Source organism: Tachyglossus aculeatus, chromosome 2 (genome assembly GCF_015852505.1).
Source record: "Tachyglossus aculeatus isolate mTacAcu1 chromosome 2, mTacAcu1.pri, whole genome shotgun sequence".
In the NCBI taxonomy this organism is placed as follows: Eukaryota; Metazoa; Chordata; class Mammalia; order Monotremata; family Tachyglossidae; genus Tachyglossus; species Tachyglossus aculeatus.
Window position 1 is genome coordinate 27,056,063 of NC_052067.1, and position 12,052 is coordinate 27,068,114.

At 44.8% G+C, this 12,052-nt stretch overlaps 1 protein-coding gene across 2 annotated transcripts in view; it reads left to right on the forward strand.

Moving 5' to 3' along the window:
- NGLY1 (N-glycanase 1) overlaps window positions 1-12,052 on the forward strand; it is a 57,263-nt gene that overhangs the window by 9,800 nt on the left and 35,411 nt on the right. Inside the window, exon 1 of one of the 2 annotated variants that reach the window (XM_038742135.1) lies at window positions 9,041-9,218. The exons of the other annotated variant lie outside the window; for it this stretch is intronic. The gene's annotated coding sequence lies outside the window, so the exon portion shown is untranslated. Of the gene's footprint in view, window positions 1-9,040; window positions 9,219-12,052 lie in introns of those variants that run through there. 2 annotated transcript variants of the gene reach the window in all.

Consider the following 12,052-nt stretch of genomic DNA (forward strand, 5'->3'; position numbering starts at 1 on the left):
TTACTCTGTGCAAAACACTGTTCTAAGCGCTTGGGTAGTAATAATAATAATCGTAATGATGGCGTTTAATACTAATAATAATGATGATGGCATTTATTAAGCGCTTACTCTGTGCAAAGCACTGTTCTAAGCGCTTGGGTAGTTATAATAATAGTATGATGGCGTTTAAGTGATTACCCTGTGCAAAGCACTGTTCTAAGCACTTGGGTAGTAATAATAATCGTAATGATGGCGTTTAATACTAACAATAATGATGATGGCATTTATTAAGCGCTTACTCTGTGCAAAGCACTGTCCTAAGCGCTTGGGTAGTAATAATGATAGTATGATGGCGTTTGAGTGCTTACCCTGTGCAAAGCACTGTTCTAAGCGTTTGGGTAGTAATAATAATCGTAATCATGGCAAATAATAATAATGATGATGGCATTTATTAAGCGCTTACTATGTGCAAAGCACTGTTCTAAGTGCTTGGGTAGTAATAATAGTATGGTGGCGTTTGTTAATGATCATAATGATGGCATTTATTAAGCGCTTACCCTGTGCAAAGCACTGTTCTAAGCGCTTGGGTAGTAATAATAATAATCATAATGATGGTGTTTAATACTACTACTAATAATGATGGCATTTATTAAGCGCTTACTCTGTGCAAAGCACTGTTCTAAGCGCTTGGGTAGTAATAATAATCGTAATGATGGCGTTTAATACTACTAATAATATTGATGGCATTTATTTAGCGCTTACTCTGCACTGTTCTAAGTGCTTGGATAGTAATAATAGGATGATGGCATTTGTTAATAATCATAATGATGGCATTTATTAAACGCTTACTCTGTGCAAAGCACTGTTCTAAGCGCTTGGGTAGGAATAATGATAGTATGACGGCGTTTGAGTGCTTACCCTGTGCAAAGCACTGTTCTAAGTGCTTGGGTAGTAATAATAATCGTAATGATGGTGTTTAATACTAATAATAATGATGATGGCATTTATTTAGCGCTTACTATGTGCAAAGCACTGTTCTAAGCGCTTGGGTAGTAATAATGATAGTATGATGGCGTTTGTTAAGTGCTTACTCTCTGCAAAGCACTGTTCTAAGCGCTTGGGTAGTAATAATAATAATCGCAATGATGGCGTTTAATAATAATGATGGCATTTATTAAGCGTGTACTATGTGCAAAGCACTGTTCTAAGCGCTTGCGTACTAATAATAATAGTATGATGGCGTTTGTTAAGTGCTTACACTCTGCAAAGCACTGTTCTAAGCGCTGGGGTAATAATAATAATTGTAATGATGGCGTTTAATACTGCTAATAATAATGATGGCATTTAAGCGATTACCATGTGCAAAGCACTGTTCTAAGCGCTTGGGTAGTAATAATAATAGTATGATGGCGTTTGTTAATAATCATAATGATGGCATTATTAAGCGCGTACTCTGCAAAGCACTGTTCTAAGCGCTTGGGTAGTAATAATAATAATCGTAACGATGGCGTTTAATAATAACGATGGCATTTATTAAGCACGTACTATGTGCAAAGCACTGTTCTAAGCACTTGGGTAGTAATAATAATAGTATAATGGCGTTTGTTAAGCGCTTACCCTATGCAAAGCACTGTTCTAAGCGCTTGGGTAGTAATAATAATAATAGTATGATGGCATTAAGCGCTTACTCTGTGCAAAGCACTGTTCTAAGCACTTGGATAGTAATACTAATAATAGTAATGATGGCGTCTAAGCGCTCACTGTGCAAAGCACTGTTCTAAGCGCTTGGGTAGTAATAATCGTGATGATGGCGTTTGTTAAGCGGTTACTCTCTGCAAAGCACTGTTCTAAGTGCTTGGGTAGTAATAATAATAATAATAATAATAATAATAATAATAATAATAAAGATGGAGTTTGTTAAGCGCTTACTATGTGCAAAGCACTGTTCTAAGCGCTAGTACAAATCAGCAGCAGACAGAGATGGTCCCTTCTTGATAATTGCCTTTTAGACACTTCTAGACTGTGAGCCCGTTGTTGCGTAGGGACTGTCTCTATTTGTTGCCAAATTGTACTTTCCGAGCGCTTAGTACAGTGCTCAGCACACCGTAGGCGCTCAATAAGTTAGAACAGTGCTTGGCACATAGTAAGTGCTTAACAAATACCATCAACTAGATGGTACCAACTAGATGATACCAACTAGAGAAGCAGCGTGGCTCAGTGGCAAGAGCCCGGGCTTTGGAGTCAGAGGTCATGGGTTCGAATCCCAGCTCCACCAATTGTCAGCTGTGTGACTTTGGGCAAGTCACTTCACTTCTCTGGGCCTCAGTTCCCTCACCTGTAAAATGGGGATTAAGACTGTGAGCCCCACGTAGGGACAACCTGATCACCTTGTAACCTCCCCAGCGCTTAGAACAGTGCTTTGCACGTAGTAAGCGCTTAATAAATGCCATCATTATTATTATCATTATTCTTATTAATGATAATAAATACGATTGAATGAATGAATGAAAAGATCAGAGCACAGGCCTGGGTTTTTTTACTTTCCAAGCGCTCAGTACAGTACTCAGCACACCATAGGCGCTCAATAAATTAGAACAGTACTTGGCACATAGTAAGTGCTTTACAAATACCATTATTATTATTAATAAATCATCATCAATCGTATTTATTGAGCGCTTACTATGTGCAGAGCACTGTACTAAGCGCTTGGAAAGTACAGATAGGCGCTCAATAAATTAGGACAGTGCTTGGCACATAGTAAGTCCTTTACAAATACCATTATTATTATTAATAAATCATCATCCATCGTATTTATTGAGCGCTTACTATGTGCAGAGCACTGTACTAAGCGCTTGGGAAGTACAAATTGGCAACATCTAGAGACAGTCCCTACCCAGCAGTGGGCTCACAGTCTAAAATAATAAATACGATTGAATGAATGAATGAATGAATGAAAAGAGGTTAGAGGACGGGCCCGGGTTTCTAGGCCCGGCTGCTCCACTTACTTGCTGGGTGACCTTAGACAAGTTACTTAACTCCTCTGCGCCTCAGTTTCCCCCTCTGCAGAATGGGGATTCATTCATTCAATTGTATTTATTGAGCGCTTACTGTGTGCAGAGCACTGTACTAAGCGCTTGGGGAGTACAAATCGGCAACAGATAGGGACGGTCCCTACCCAACAACGGATTTAATACCTGTTCTCCCTCCTACATAGACTTTGAGCCCCTTTGTGGGACCTGATTTATCTCGTATCTACCCCAGTATTTCCCTGCCGCTCGCTGCTTTGTCATTCTCAGGACAGGAAAACCAATCCAATCAATCAATCAATCAATCGTATTTATTGAGCGCTTACTATGTGCAGAGCACTGTACCACGCGCTCTGCACTGGTACTAATCCAGCACCTTGAAGAAGTCTGAAAAAGATTTCTTTTTGAAAAAGAAAGAAAAGCTTCTCTTCTGACAAAAGAGAAGCAGCGGGGCTCGGTGGCAAGAGCCCGGGCTTGGGAGTCAGAGGTCATCATCATCATCATCAATCGTATTTATTGAGCGCTTACTATGTGCAGAGCACTGTACTAAGCGCTTGGGAAGTACAGACTGGCAACATATAGAGACAGTCCCTACCCAACAGTGGGCTTACAGTCTAAAAGGGTCATGGGTTCTAATCCCGGCTCCTCCGCTTGTCAGCTGTGCGACTTAGGGCAAGTCACTTCACTTCTCTGGGCCTCAGTTACCTCATCCGTAAAATGGGGATTAAGACTGTGAGCCCCATGTGGGACAACCTGATTACTTTGTATCCCCCCCAGCGCTTAGAATAGTGCTTGGCACATAGTAAGCGCTTAACAAACGCCATCGTTATTATTAGACTTTTAGACTGTGAGCCCACTGTTGGGTAGGGACTGTCTCTGTATGTTGCCAAGTTGTACTTCCCAAGCGCTTAGTACAGTGCTCTGCACACAGTAAGCGCTCAATAAGTACGATTGATGATGGTTACTATTATTAAGACCCTGGAAACTCTAAAGCACCCCCAGGATAATGTAGAGCAGTGACTTGGATGTCTTTTTCCCTCGGGATTTGGCTGTCAATCTCTTGACTCCCCAGTGGAATCATCCTGGTTGTGTAGGGTTTCTTTTTGTGGGGAGAAAGGGGTGGATCAGTGCTTTGAGTTCGGGGGAGACTGGTAAGGGGTATTTTCTGAAAACGGTGCTCCACAAAAAATAGGGATTTGATTAGTGTCACAGGGGGCAAAGAGTTCAGTATGCTCCCTGTCTTTTTTTTTTTAACTTAAGCCATCTCAACAAATTGGTATTTGGAAAATATAATAATAATAATTGTATTTAAGTGCTTACTATGTGCCAGGCATTGTACTAAGCACCAGCAAATCGAGTTGGACAGTATCACTTGCCATTTTCAGATTTGGGAAGTCTAACATTAAAAGTCACAAGTTCTGCTCCCTTCTGATGCAGTCATTGGAACAAACCATATCTTTAAACTCCTCCTATAGTAATAATAATAATGATTTTTATTAAGTGCTTACTATGTGTTTTAGAAGGGCTTTGATTTGGTAGATTTGCCTGCGGGTGGTATGTTGGGGGTTGGAGAGATTTCCAGGCCAGGGGAACAGCATGGGTAATTCATTCATTCAATCAATCGTATTTATTGAGCACTTACTATGCAGAGCACTGTACTAAGCGCTTGGGAAGTACAAGTTGGCAACATATAGAGACGGTCCCTACCCAACAGTGGGCTCACAGTCTAGAACGGGGAGACAGAGAACAAAATATATTAACAAAATAAAATAAATAGAATAAATATGTAAAAGTAAAATAAATAAATAAATAGAGTAATAAATGCATACAAACATATACATATATACAGGTGCTGTGGGGAAGGGAAGGAGGTAAGGCAGGGGGATGGAGAGGGGGAGAAGGGGGGGAGGAAGGAGGGGGGTCAGTCTGGGAAGGCCTCCTGGAGGAGGTGAGCTCTCAGTAGGGCCTTGAAGGAAGGAAGAGAGCAAGCTTGGCGGAGGGGCCGAGGAAGGGCATTCCAGGCCCGGGGGATGACGTGGGCTGGGGGTCGATGGCGGGACAGGCGAGAGCGAGGCCCGGTGAGGAGATTAGCGGCAGAGGAGCGGAGGGTGTGGGCTGGGCTGGAGAAGGAGAAAAGGGAGGTGAGGTAGGAGGGAGCGGGATGATGGACAGCCTTGAAGCCCAGGGTGAGGAGTTTCTGCCTGATGCGTAGGTTGATTGGTAGCCACTGGAGATTTTTGAGGAGGGGAGTAACATGCCCAGAGCGTTTCTGGACAAAGACAATCCGGGTAGTGGCGTGAAGTATGGATTGAAGTGGGGAGAGACACGAGGATGGGAGATCAGAGAGGAGGCTGATGCAGTAGTCCAGACGGAATAGGATGAGAGCTTGAACGAGCAGGGTAGTGGTTTGGATGGAGAGGAAAGGGTGGATCTTGGCAGTGTTGCAGAGGTGAGACCAGAAGGTTTTGGTGACGGCTTGGATGTGAGGGGTGAATGAGAGAGTGGAGTCGAGGATGACACCAAGGTTGCAGGCTTGTGAGACGGGAAGGATGGTAGTGCCATCAACAGTGATGGGAAAGTCAGGGAGAGGGCAGGGTTTGGGAGGGAAGACAAGGAGTTCAGTCTTGGACATGTTGAGTTTTAGGTGGCGAGCAGACATCCAGATGGAGATGTCCTGAAGACAGGAGGAGATGTGAGCCTGGAGGGAGGGGAAGAGAGCAGGGGCAGAGATGTAGATTTGGGTGTCATCAGCGTAGAGATGACAGTTGAAGCCGTGGGAGCGAATGAGGTCAACAAGGGAGTGAGTATAGATCGAGAACAGAAGGGGACCAAGAACTGAACCTTGAGGAACCCCCACAGTAAGGGGATGGGAGGGGGAGGAGGAGCCTCTAAAAGAGATTGAGAATGAACAACCGGAGAGATAAGAGGAGAACCAGGAGAGGACAGAGTCTGTGAAGCCAAGGTTGGATAGCGTGTTGAGGAGAAGGGGGTGATCCACAGTGTCGAAGGCAGCTGAGAGGTCGAGGAGGATTAGGATCCCCTTTAAGGGGGTGAGTCAGAGGCATAGGAATTTAGACTAGAATTCCATTTATGCTTTACACTCCTTTTGGCTGGAAGCCAGTGCTTTCTGTTTATGGCCAGAAGACCCAGCCATGACCCTCTGCTGTTCTCAAGTGGGGCTAGCTTTCTTTTCCACTTTGAATTCAGGGAAGGGGTATTGAGCTACTGCTACCTCCCTTTCAGGGAAGGTTAATGCTTGAAACCAGAGGCAGTGCAGAGAAAACAGAAGCAATGCAGCAAGTTAAAATTGTTAAATAATTGAGAAACAGCGTGGCCTAGTAGAAAGAGCATGGGCCTGGGAATCAGAGGACCCAGGTTCTAATCCGAGGTCTGCACTGTGACCTTGGGCAACTCACTTAACTTCTCTGTGTCTGATACCTCACCTGTAAAGTGGGCATTAAGGCTGAGCACATGGACTGTATCCAACCTGATTATCTTGTATCTACCTCATCACGTAGTACACTGCCTAGAACATAGTAAGTTCTTAGTAAATATCATTTAAAAGAAACAAACTTAAGTCCAGGAAAATGTACTTCCTCCAGGCAGACAGTTGTGGCAGTGAATTGGACTTGTGAGTTGCATTAGGTGCCAAACTGTCTGGCTTGAGTGTTTTTTGGAAATTGTGCCATGCTATCTAGATCAGACTCAGTGTGCAGAGCCTATGAAAGGTAAGGGGCTTTGCCTCCCCTCCCCATCTCAGATTCTAGAATAGTCTGTCTGAGGAGTGGGTGATGGATGGGAGGGGCACAGGGAGTGTGGCAGTCTTGACTTCTGCCAGGAAAAGGGTTTGCGGTTGGGGCTCCCCAGTGAGCATGCTCAATGTCCTCTCCTGCCCCTTGGCCAGAGTCACCACAGGGTCTCCTGCTGCCAATTACAATCTAACAGGAAGGAAGAACAGGTCTATAATTTCCATTTTATAGATGATGAAAGTGAGACCCAGAGAAATAAAGTGCTCGTTCAATCTCTCATCCTATCCCGACTGGATTACTGCATCAGCCTCCTCTCTGATCTCCCATCCTCCTGTCTCTCCCCACTTCAGTCTATACTTCACGCTGCCCCCCGGATTTCTTTGTGCAGAAACACTCTGGGCATGTTACTCCCCTCAAAAGTCTCCAGTGGCTACCAGTCAACCTACGCATCAGGCAAAAACTCCTCACTCTCGGCTTCAAGGCTCTCCATCACCTCGCCCCCTCCTACCTCACCTCCCTTCTCTCCTTCTCCAGCCCAGCCCGCACCCTCCACTCCTCTGCCGCTAACCTCCTCACTGTGCCTCGTTCTCGCCTGTCCCGCCGTCGACCTCCGGCCCACATCCTCCCTCTGGCCTGGAATGCCCTCCCTCTGCACATCTGCCAAGCTAGCTCTCTTCCTCCCTTCAAAGCCCTTCTGAAAGCTCACCTCCTCCAGGAGGCCTTCCCAGACTGAGCCCCTTCCTTCCTCTTCCCCTCCCCATCCCCCGGCCCTACCTCCTTCCCCTCCCCACAGCACCTGTATATATGTTTGTACATATTACTCTATTTTACTAGTACATATTTACTACTCTATTTTATTTTTTTAATATGTTTTGTTGTCTGTCTCCCCCTTCTAGACTGTGAGCCCGTTGTTGGGTAGAGACCGTCTCTATATGTTGTCAACTTGTACTTCCCAAGCGCTTAGTACAGTGCTCTGCACACAGTAAGCGCTCAATAAATACAATTAAATGAATGAATGAATAAGGTCATCCAGGCAAGTGCCAGTGCTGGGATTAGAACCCAAGTCCCCTGAGACCCAAGCCCGTGCTCTTTCCTCCAGGCCATTCTACTTCTCATAATTCCCTAGTCACACAGGCCCCTCTGACTTGCGTGGACCATTGGTAGTTTCCTGAGTCACCTTACCTCCTTTCCTGGTTCCCAGCCAAGTTGGGAAGTACTGACTTTGAATCGTGTTTGTCAGATGTGACCACCGGAGGATTTCTTTGCAGTCACAGGGAGACAGATATTAGGGGACAGAAAGTGGATTTTAAAATACATTTTCTCTGAGTTTCTGGCAGCTTTTCATTGTTAGGCTAACTTTAGAAATCCATGGCCATCAATAAGTAATGGAGCCACCCTGGGGGCTAGAAGGAGGAGCAGACTTTAATCAGCACAAAAAATAGGGCTCTTCTGTGTACATAAACCCCTAGAGAATCAATCAATCAATAGCATTTATTGGGTGCCTGCTATGTGCAGAGGATGGTAGTAAGCTTTTGAAAGAGTTCAGTAGATGTAGTAGACGTGATCTCTGCCCTCAAGGAACTTAAAGTGTAGCGTGAGATGGACGTGGCAACATTGTGCGAGGAGGAAGTGGCTGGATATAATAATAATAATAATAATTGTGATATTTGGGGTTTTTATGGCATTTATTAAGGGCTTACTATGTGCAAAGCACTGTCCTAAGCGCTGGGGAGGATACAAGGTGATCAGGTTGTCGCACGGGGGGCTTACAGTCTTAATCCCCATTTTACAGATGAGGTAACTGAGGCACAGAGAAGTTAAGTGACTTGCTCAGAGTCACACATCTGACAGTTGGCAGAGCCAGGATTTGAACCCATGACCCCTGACCCCAAAGCCCGTGCTCTTTCCACCGAGCCACGCTGCTTCTCTAAGTGCTTACTGTGTGCCAGGCACTGTTCTAACCACTGGTGTAGATACAGGATAATTGGGTTCAACGCAGTTCCTGTCCCACACAGGGCTCACAGTCTTAATCCCCATTTTACAGATGAGGAAACTGAGGCTCAGAGGAAATGAAGTGATTTGACCAAGGTCACCCAGCAGACAAGTGCAAAGCCAGGATTAGAACCCAGGTCCTCTGACTCCCAAGCCTGTGCTCCTTCCACAGGACCTGCTGTAGTGAGCATTTAAGCTGCAGAGTCAATATGGACACAGGTGCTATGGGTGATTATGAGTAAACCGAGGCAGAGTTGATGCTGGAATGGTTGTTGAGGCGATACAACCTGAGAGGAAGAGGAATTGATCAAGAGAGGCTCCCTGGAGAAGACATGATTTAATAAAGGGCTTTGTAGATGGGGACAGCTGTAGTCCAGTGGATCTGAGTAAACTCCTTGAGGGCAGTAACTCAATCAATTTCATTGATTGAAGAAGTTCCAGGCTGAGAAAGGGCCGAAGCAAGAGGACAAAGGTGGGAGAAAACTTCACCACTCTTTCAGAAACATATTGCAATGTTCAATAATTTCTCCCTTTGCTAATTTCTTGATACCTAACTAAAATTCTTTATGCTGCAATGGAAGCCTGTTTATTCTTAGTTCCAGTTTTTGGAGCTGGAGAATAACCAGATACCCAAGTAACGCTTTATATTCATCAAGTTCACCCTTCAGTCTTATCTCCTACAGTCTAGGGGGCTGCAAGGACAGTAACCTTTGACCTTTTCCTTATTGCATTTGCATTCTGGTTTGTTTCTGATCATGTCCCCCATTTACCAAATTCATGTTGAATTTTCATCGTCTCCTTCAAGAGCGACCTGCTACCCAAATGCCCTTTATACCTCACTTTCTGTTTCATCATTTTGGGATGCCAGGGAAATCTATTTTTGAGAATTTTTTGACATTTATCATCTTCAATAAAGCATTGTCCATAAAACGATTTGAGATGTTCTACTGCCTCTGTCATCCTGCGTGATGCCGTCATGTCGTACTATGTGCATCCCCCACTCCCAGCAGCACAGTTCCCAGGGTGACAGCTCAATCATTCATTCAACCATATTTATTGAGCGCTTACTGTGTGCAGAGCACTGTACTAAGCACTTGGGAGAGTACAATATAACAATAATGCTTGCCTTCTAAAGCCAGCCCTCATTTCCCTTCCTTTTAAACGATAATGTCTTTTAGAAGTACTCACTGTGAGTCAAGCATCATGTACTAAATTCTGGTGTGGATACAACACAATCAGATCAGATATAGTCCCTGCTTCACCTGGGGCACACAGTTATGGGGAAGAGAGAAGAGGGATATTATAGATGGCCAAAACAGAACTTGTTGTCTGTCTCCCAGCCAAACCCTGTCCTCTCCCTGACTTTCCTGTCACTGTAGACAGCACCACCGTCCTTCCTGCCTCACAAGCCCATAACCTTGGTGTTATCCTCAACTCAGCTCTCATTTTTTTTTATGGCATTTATTAAGTGCTTACTATGTGCAAAGCACTGTCCTAAGTGCTGGGGAGGTTACAGGGTGATCAGGTTGTCCCTTGGGGGGCTCACAGTCTTAATCCCCATTTTACAGATGAGGTAACTGAGGCCCAGAGAAGTTTAGTGACTTGCCTAAAGTCACACAGCCGACAATTGGCAGAGCCGACATTTGAACCCATGACCTCTGATTCCAAAGCCCGTGCTCTTTCCATTGAGCCACGCTGCTTCTCTTATAATAATGGCATTTATTACACACTTACTATGTGCAAAGCACTGTTCTAGGCATTGGGGGGGATACAAAGTGATCAGGTGGTCTCACGTGGGGCTCACAGTCTTAATCCCCATTTTACAGATGAAGGAACTGAGGCCCAGAGAAGTGAAGTGCCTTGCCCAAAGTCACACAGCTGACAAGTGGCGGAGCCGGAATTTGAACCCACGACCGCTGACTCCAAAGCCCGTGCACTTTCCACTGAGCCACGCTGCTTCTCATTCAACCCCCATATTCAGTCTGTCACTAAATCCTGTCAGTTCAACCTTCACAACATCGCTAAAATCCACCCTTCCTTCTCCATCCAAACTGATACCACGTTAATCCAAGTAGTTGTCCTATCCCACCTTGATTACTGCATCAGCCTCCTTGCTGACCTCCCTGCTTCCTGTATCTTCCTCACTCCAGTCCATTCTTTACTCGGCTGCCCAGATCATTTTTCTACAAAATCACTGAGTTCATGTTTCCCCACCCAAGAATGTCCAGTGGTTGCCCATCTAACTCCACATCAAACAGAAACTCCCTTCCGTTGGCTTCAAAGCACTCAATCACCTTGCCCCTTCCTGCTTTACTTGGCTGCTTTTCTGATACACCCCAGCCCATCCACTTTGCTCATCTAATGCCAACCTACCCACTATACCTTGATCTCATCTGTCTTGCCTCCGACCTCTCGCCCATGTTCTGTTTCTGGACTGGAATTCCCTCCCTCTTCATATCCAACAGATGATGACTCTCCCCACCTTCAAAGCCATATTGAAGGCACATCTCCTCCAAGAGGCCCTCCCTGACTAGGCCTTCATTTCCTCTTCTCCCGCTCCCTTCTGCGTCACCCTTTCTGTTGGATTTGCACCCTTTATTTCCCTCTCTCTCAGCCCCACAGCACATACCCATAATTATATTATTGCCCATCTCCCCCTCTTAACTGCAAGCTCATTATGGGCAGGGAACATGTCTACCAACTCTTTTGTATTGTACCCTCCCAAGATCTTAGACTGTGATTTTAGACTGTGAGCCCACTGTTGGGTAGGGACTGTCTCTATATGTTGCCAATTTGTACTTCCCAAGCGCTTAGTACAGTGCTCTGCACATAGTAAGTGCTCAATAAATACGATTGATGATGATGATCTTAGTGTAGTGCTCTACACACAGTAATGCTCAATAAATACAACTGATTGATTGACTTAAGTTTGTGAGCTCCATGTGGGACAGGAACTCTGTCCAACCCGATTTGCTTGTGTCCACCACAGTGCTTAGAACAGTGCCTGGCACATAGTAAGCTCATAAAAAATGTTATTTATTATTATTATTATTATTCTGGTTGTTATCATGATAGGTGAGGAATATGAGGTACAGAGAGGCTGCGCCTTGGTCTGAGTCACACAGCTGGCCAGTGGCTTTTCGTAACTAAATGTAAGAAAACAGAACTCTCACGAAAAATAAAAAAAGCCTTCCCTCTTGATAGTTATTTTCCCTTTCCATTTTTATGTTCATTCGCATAAAATGCAGAGTGACAGACATTACAGTACTAGAATCCAAATTCAGCTAGATTCCTTTCAAGGAGCTA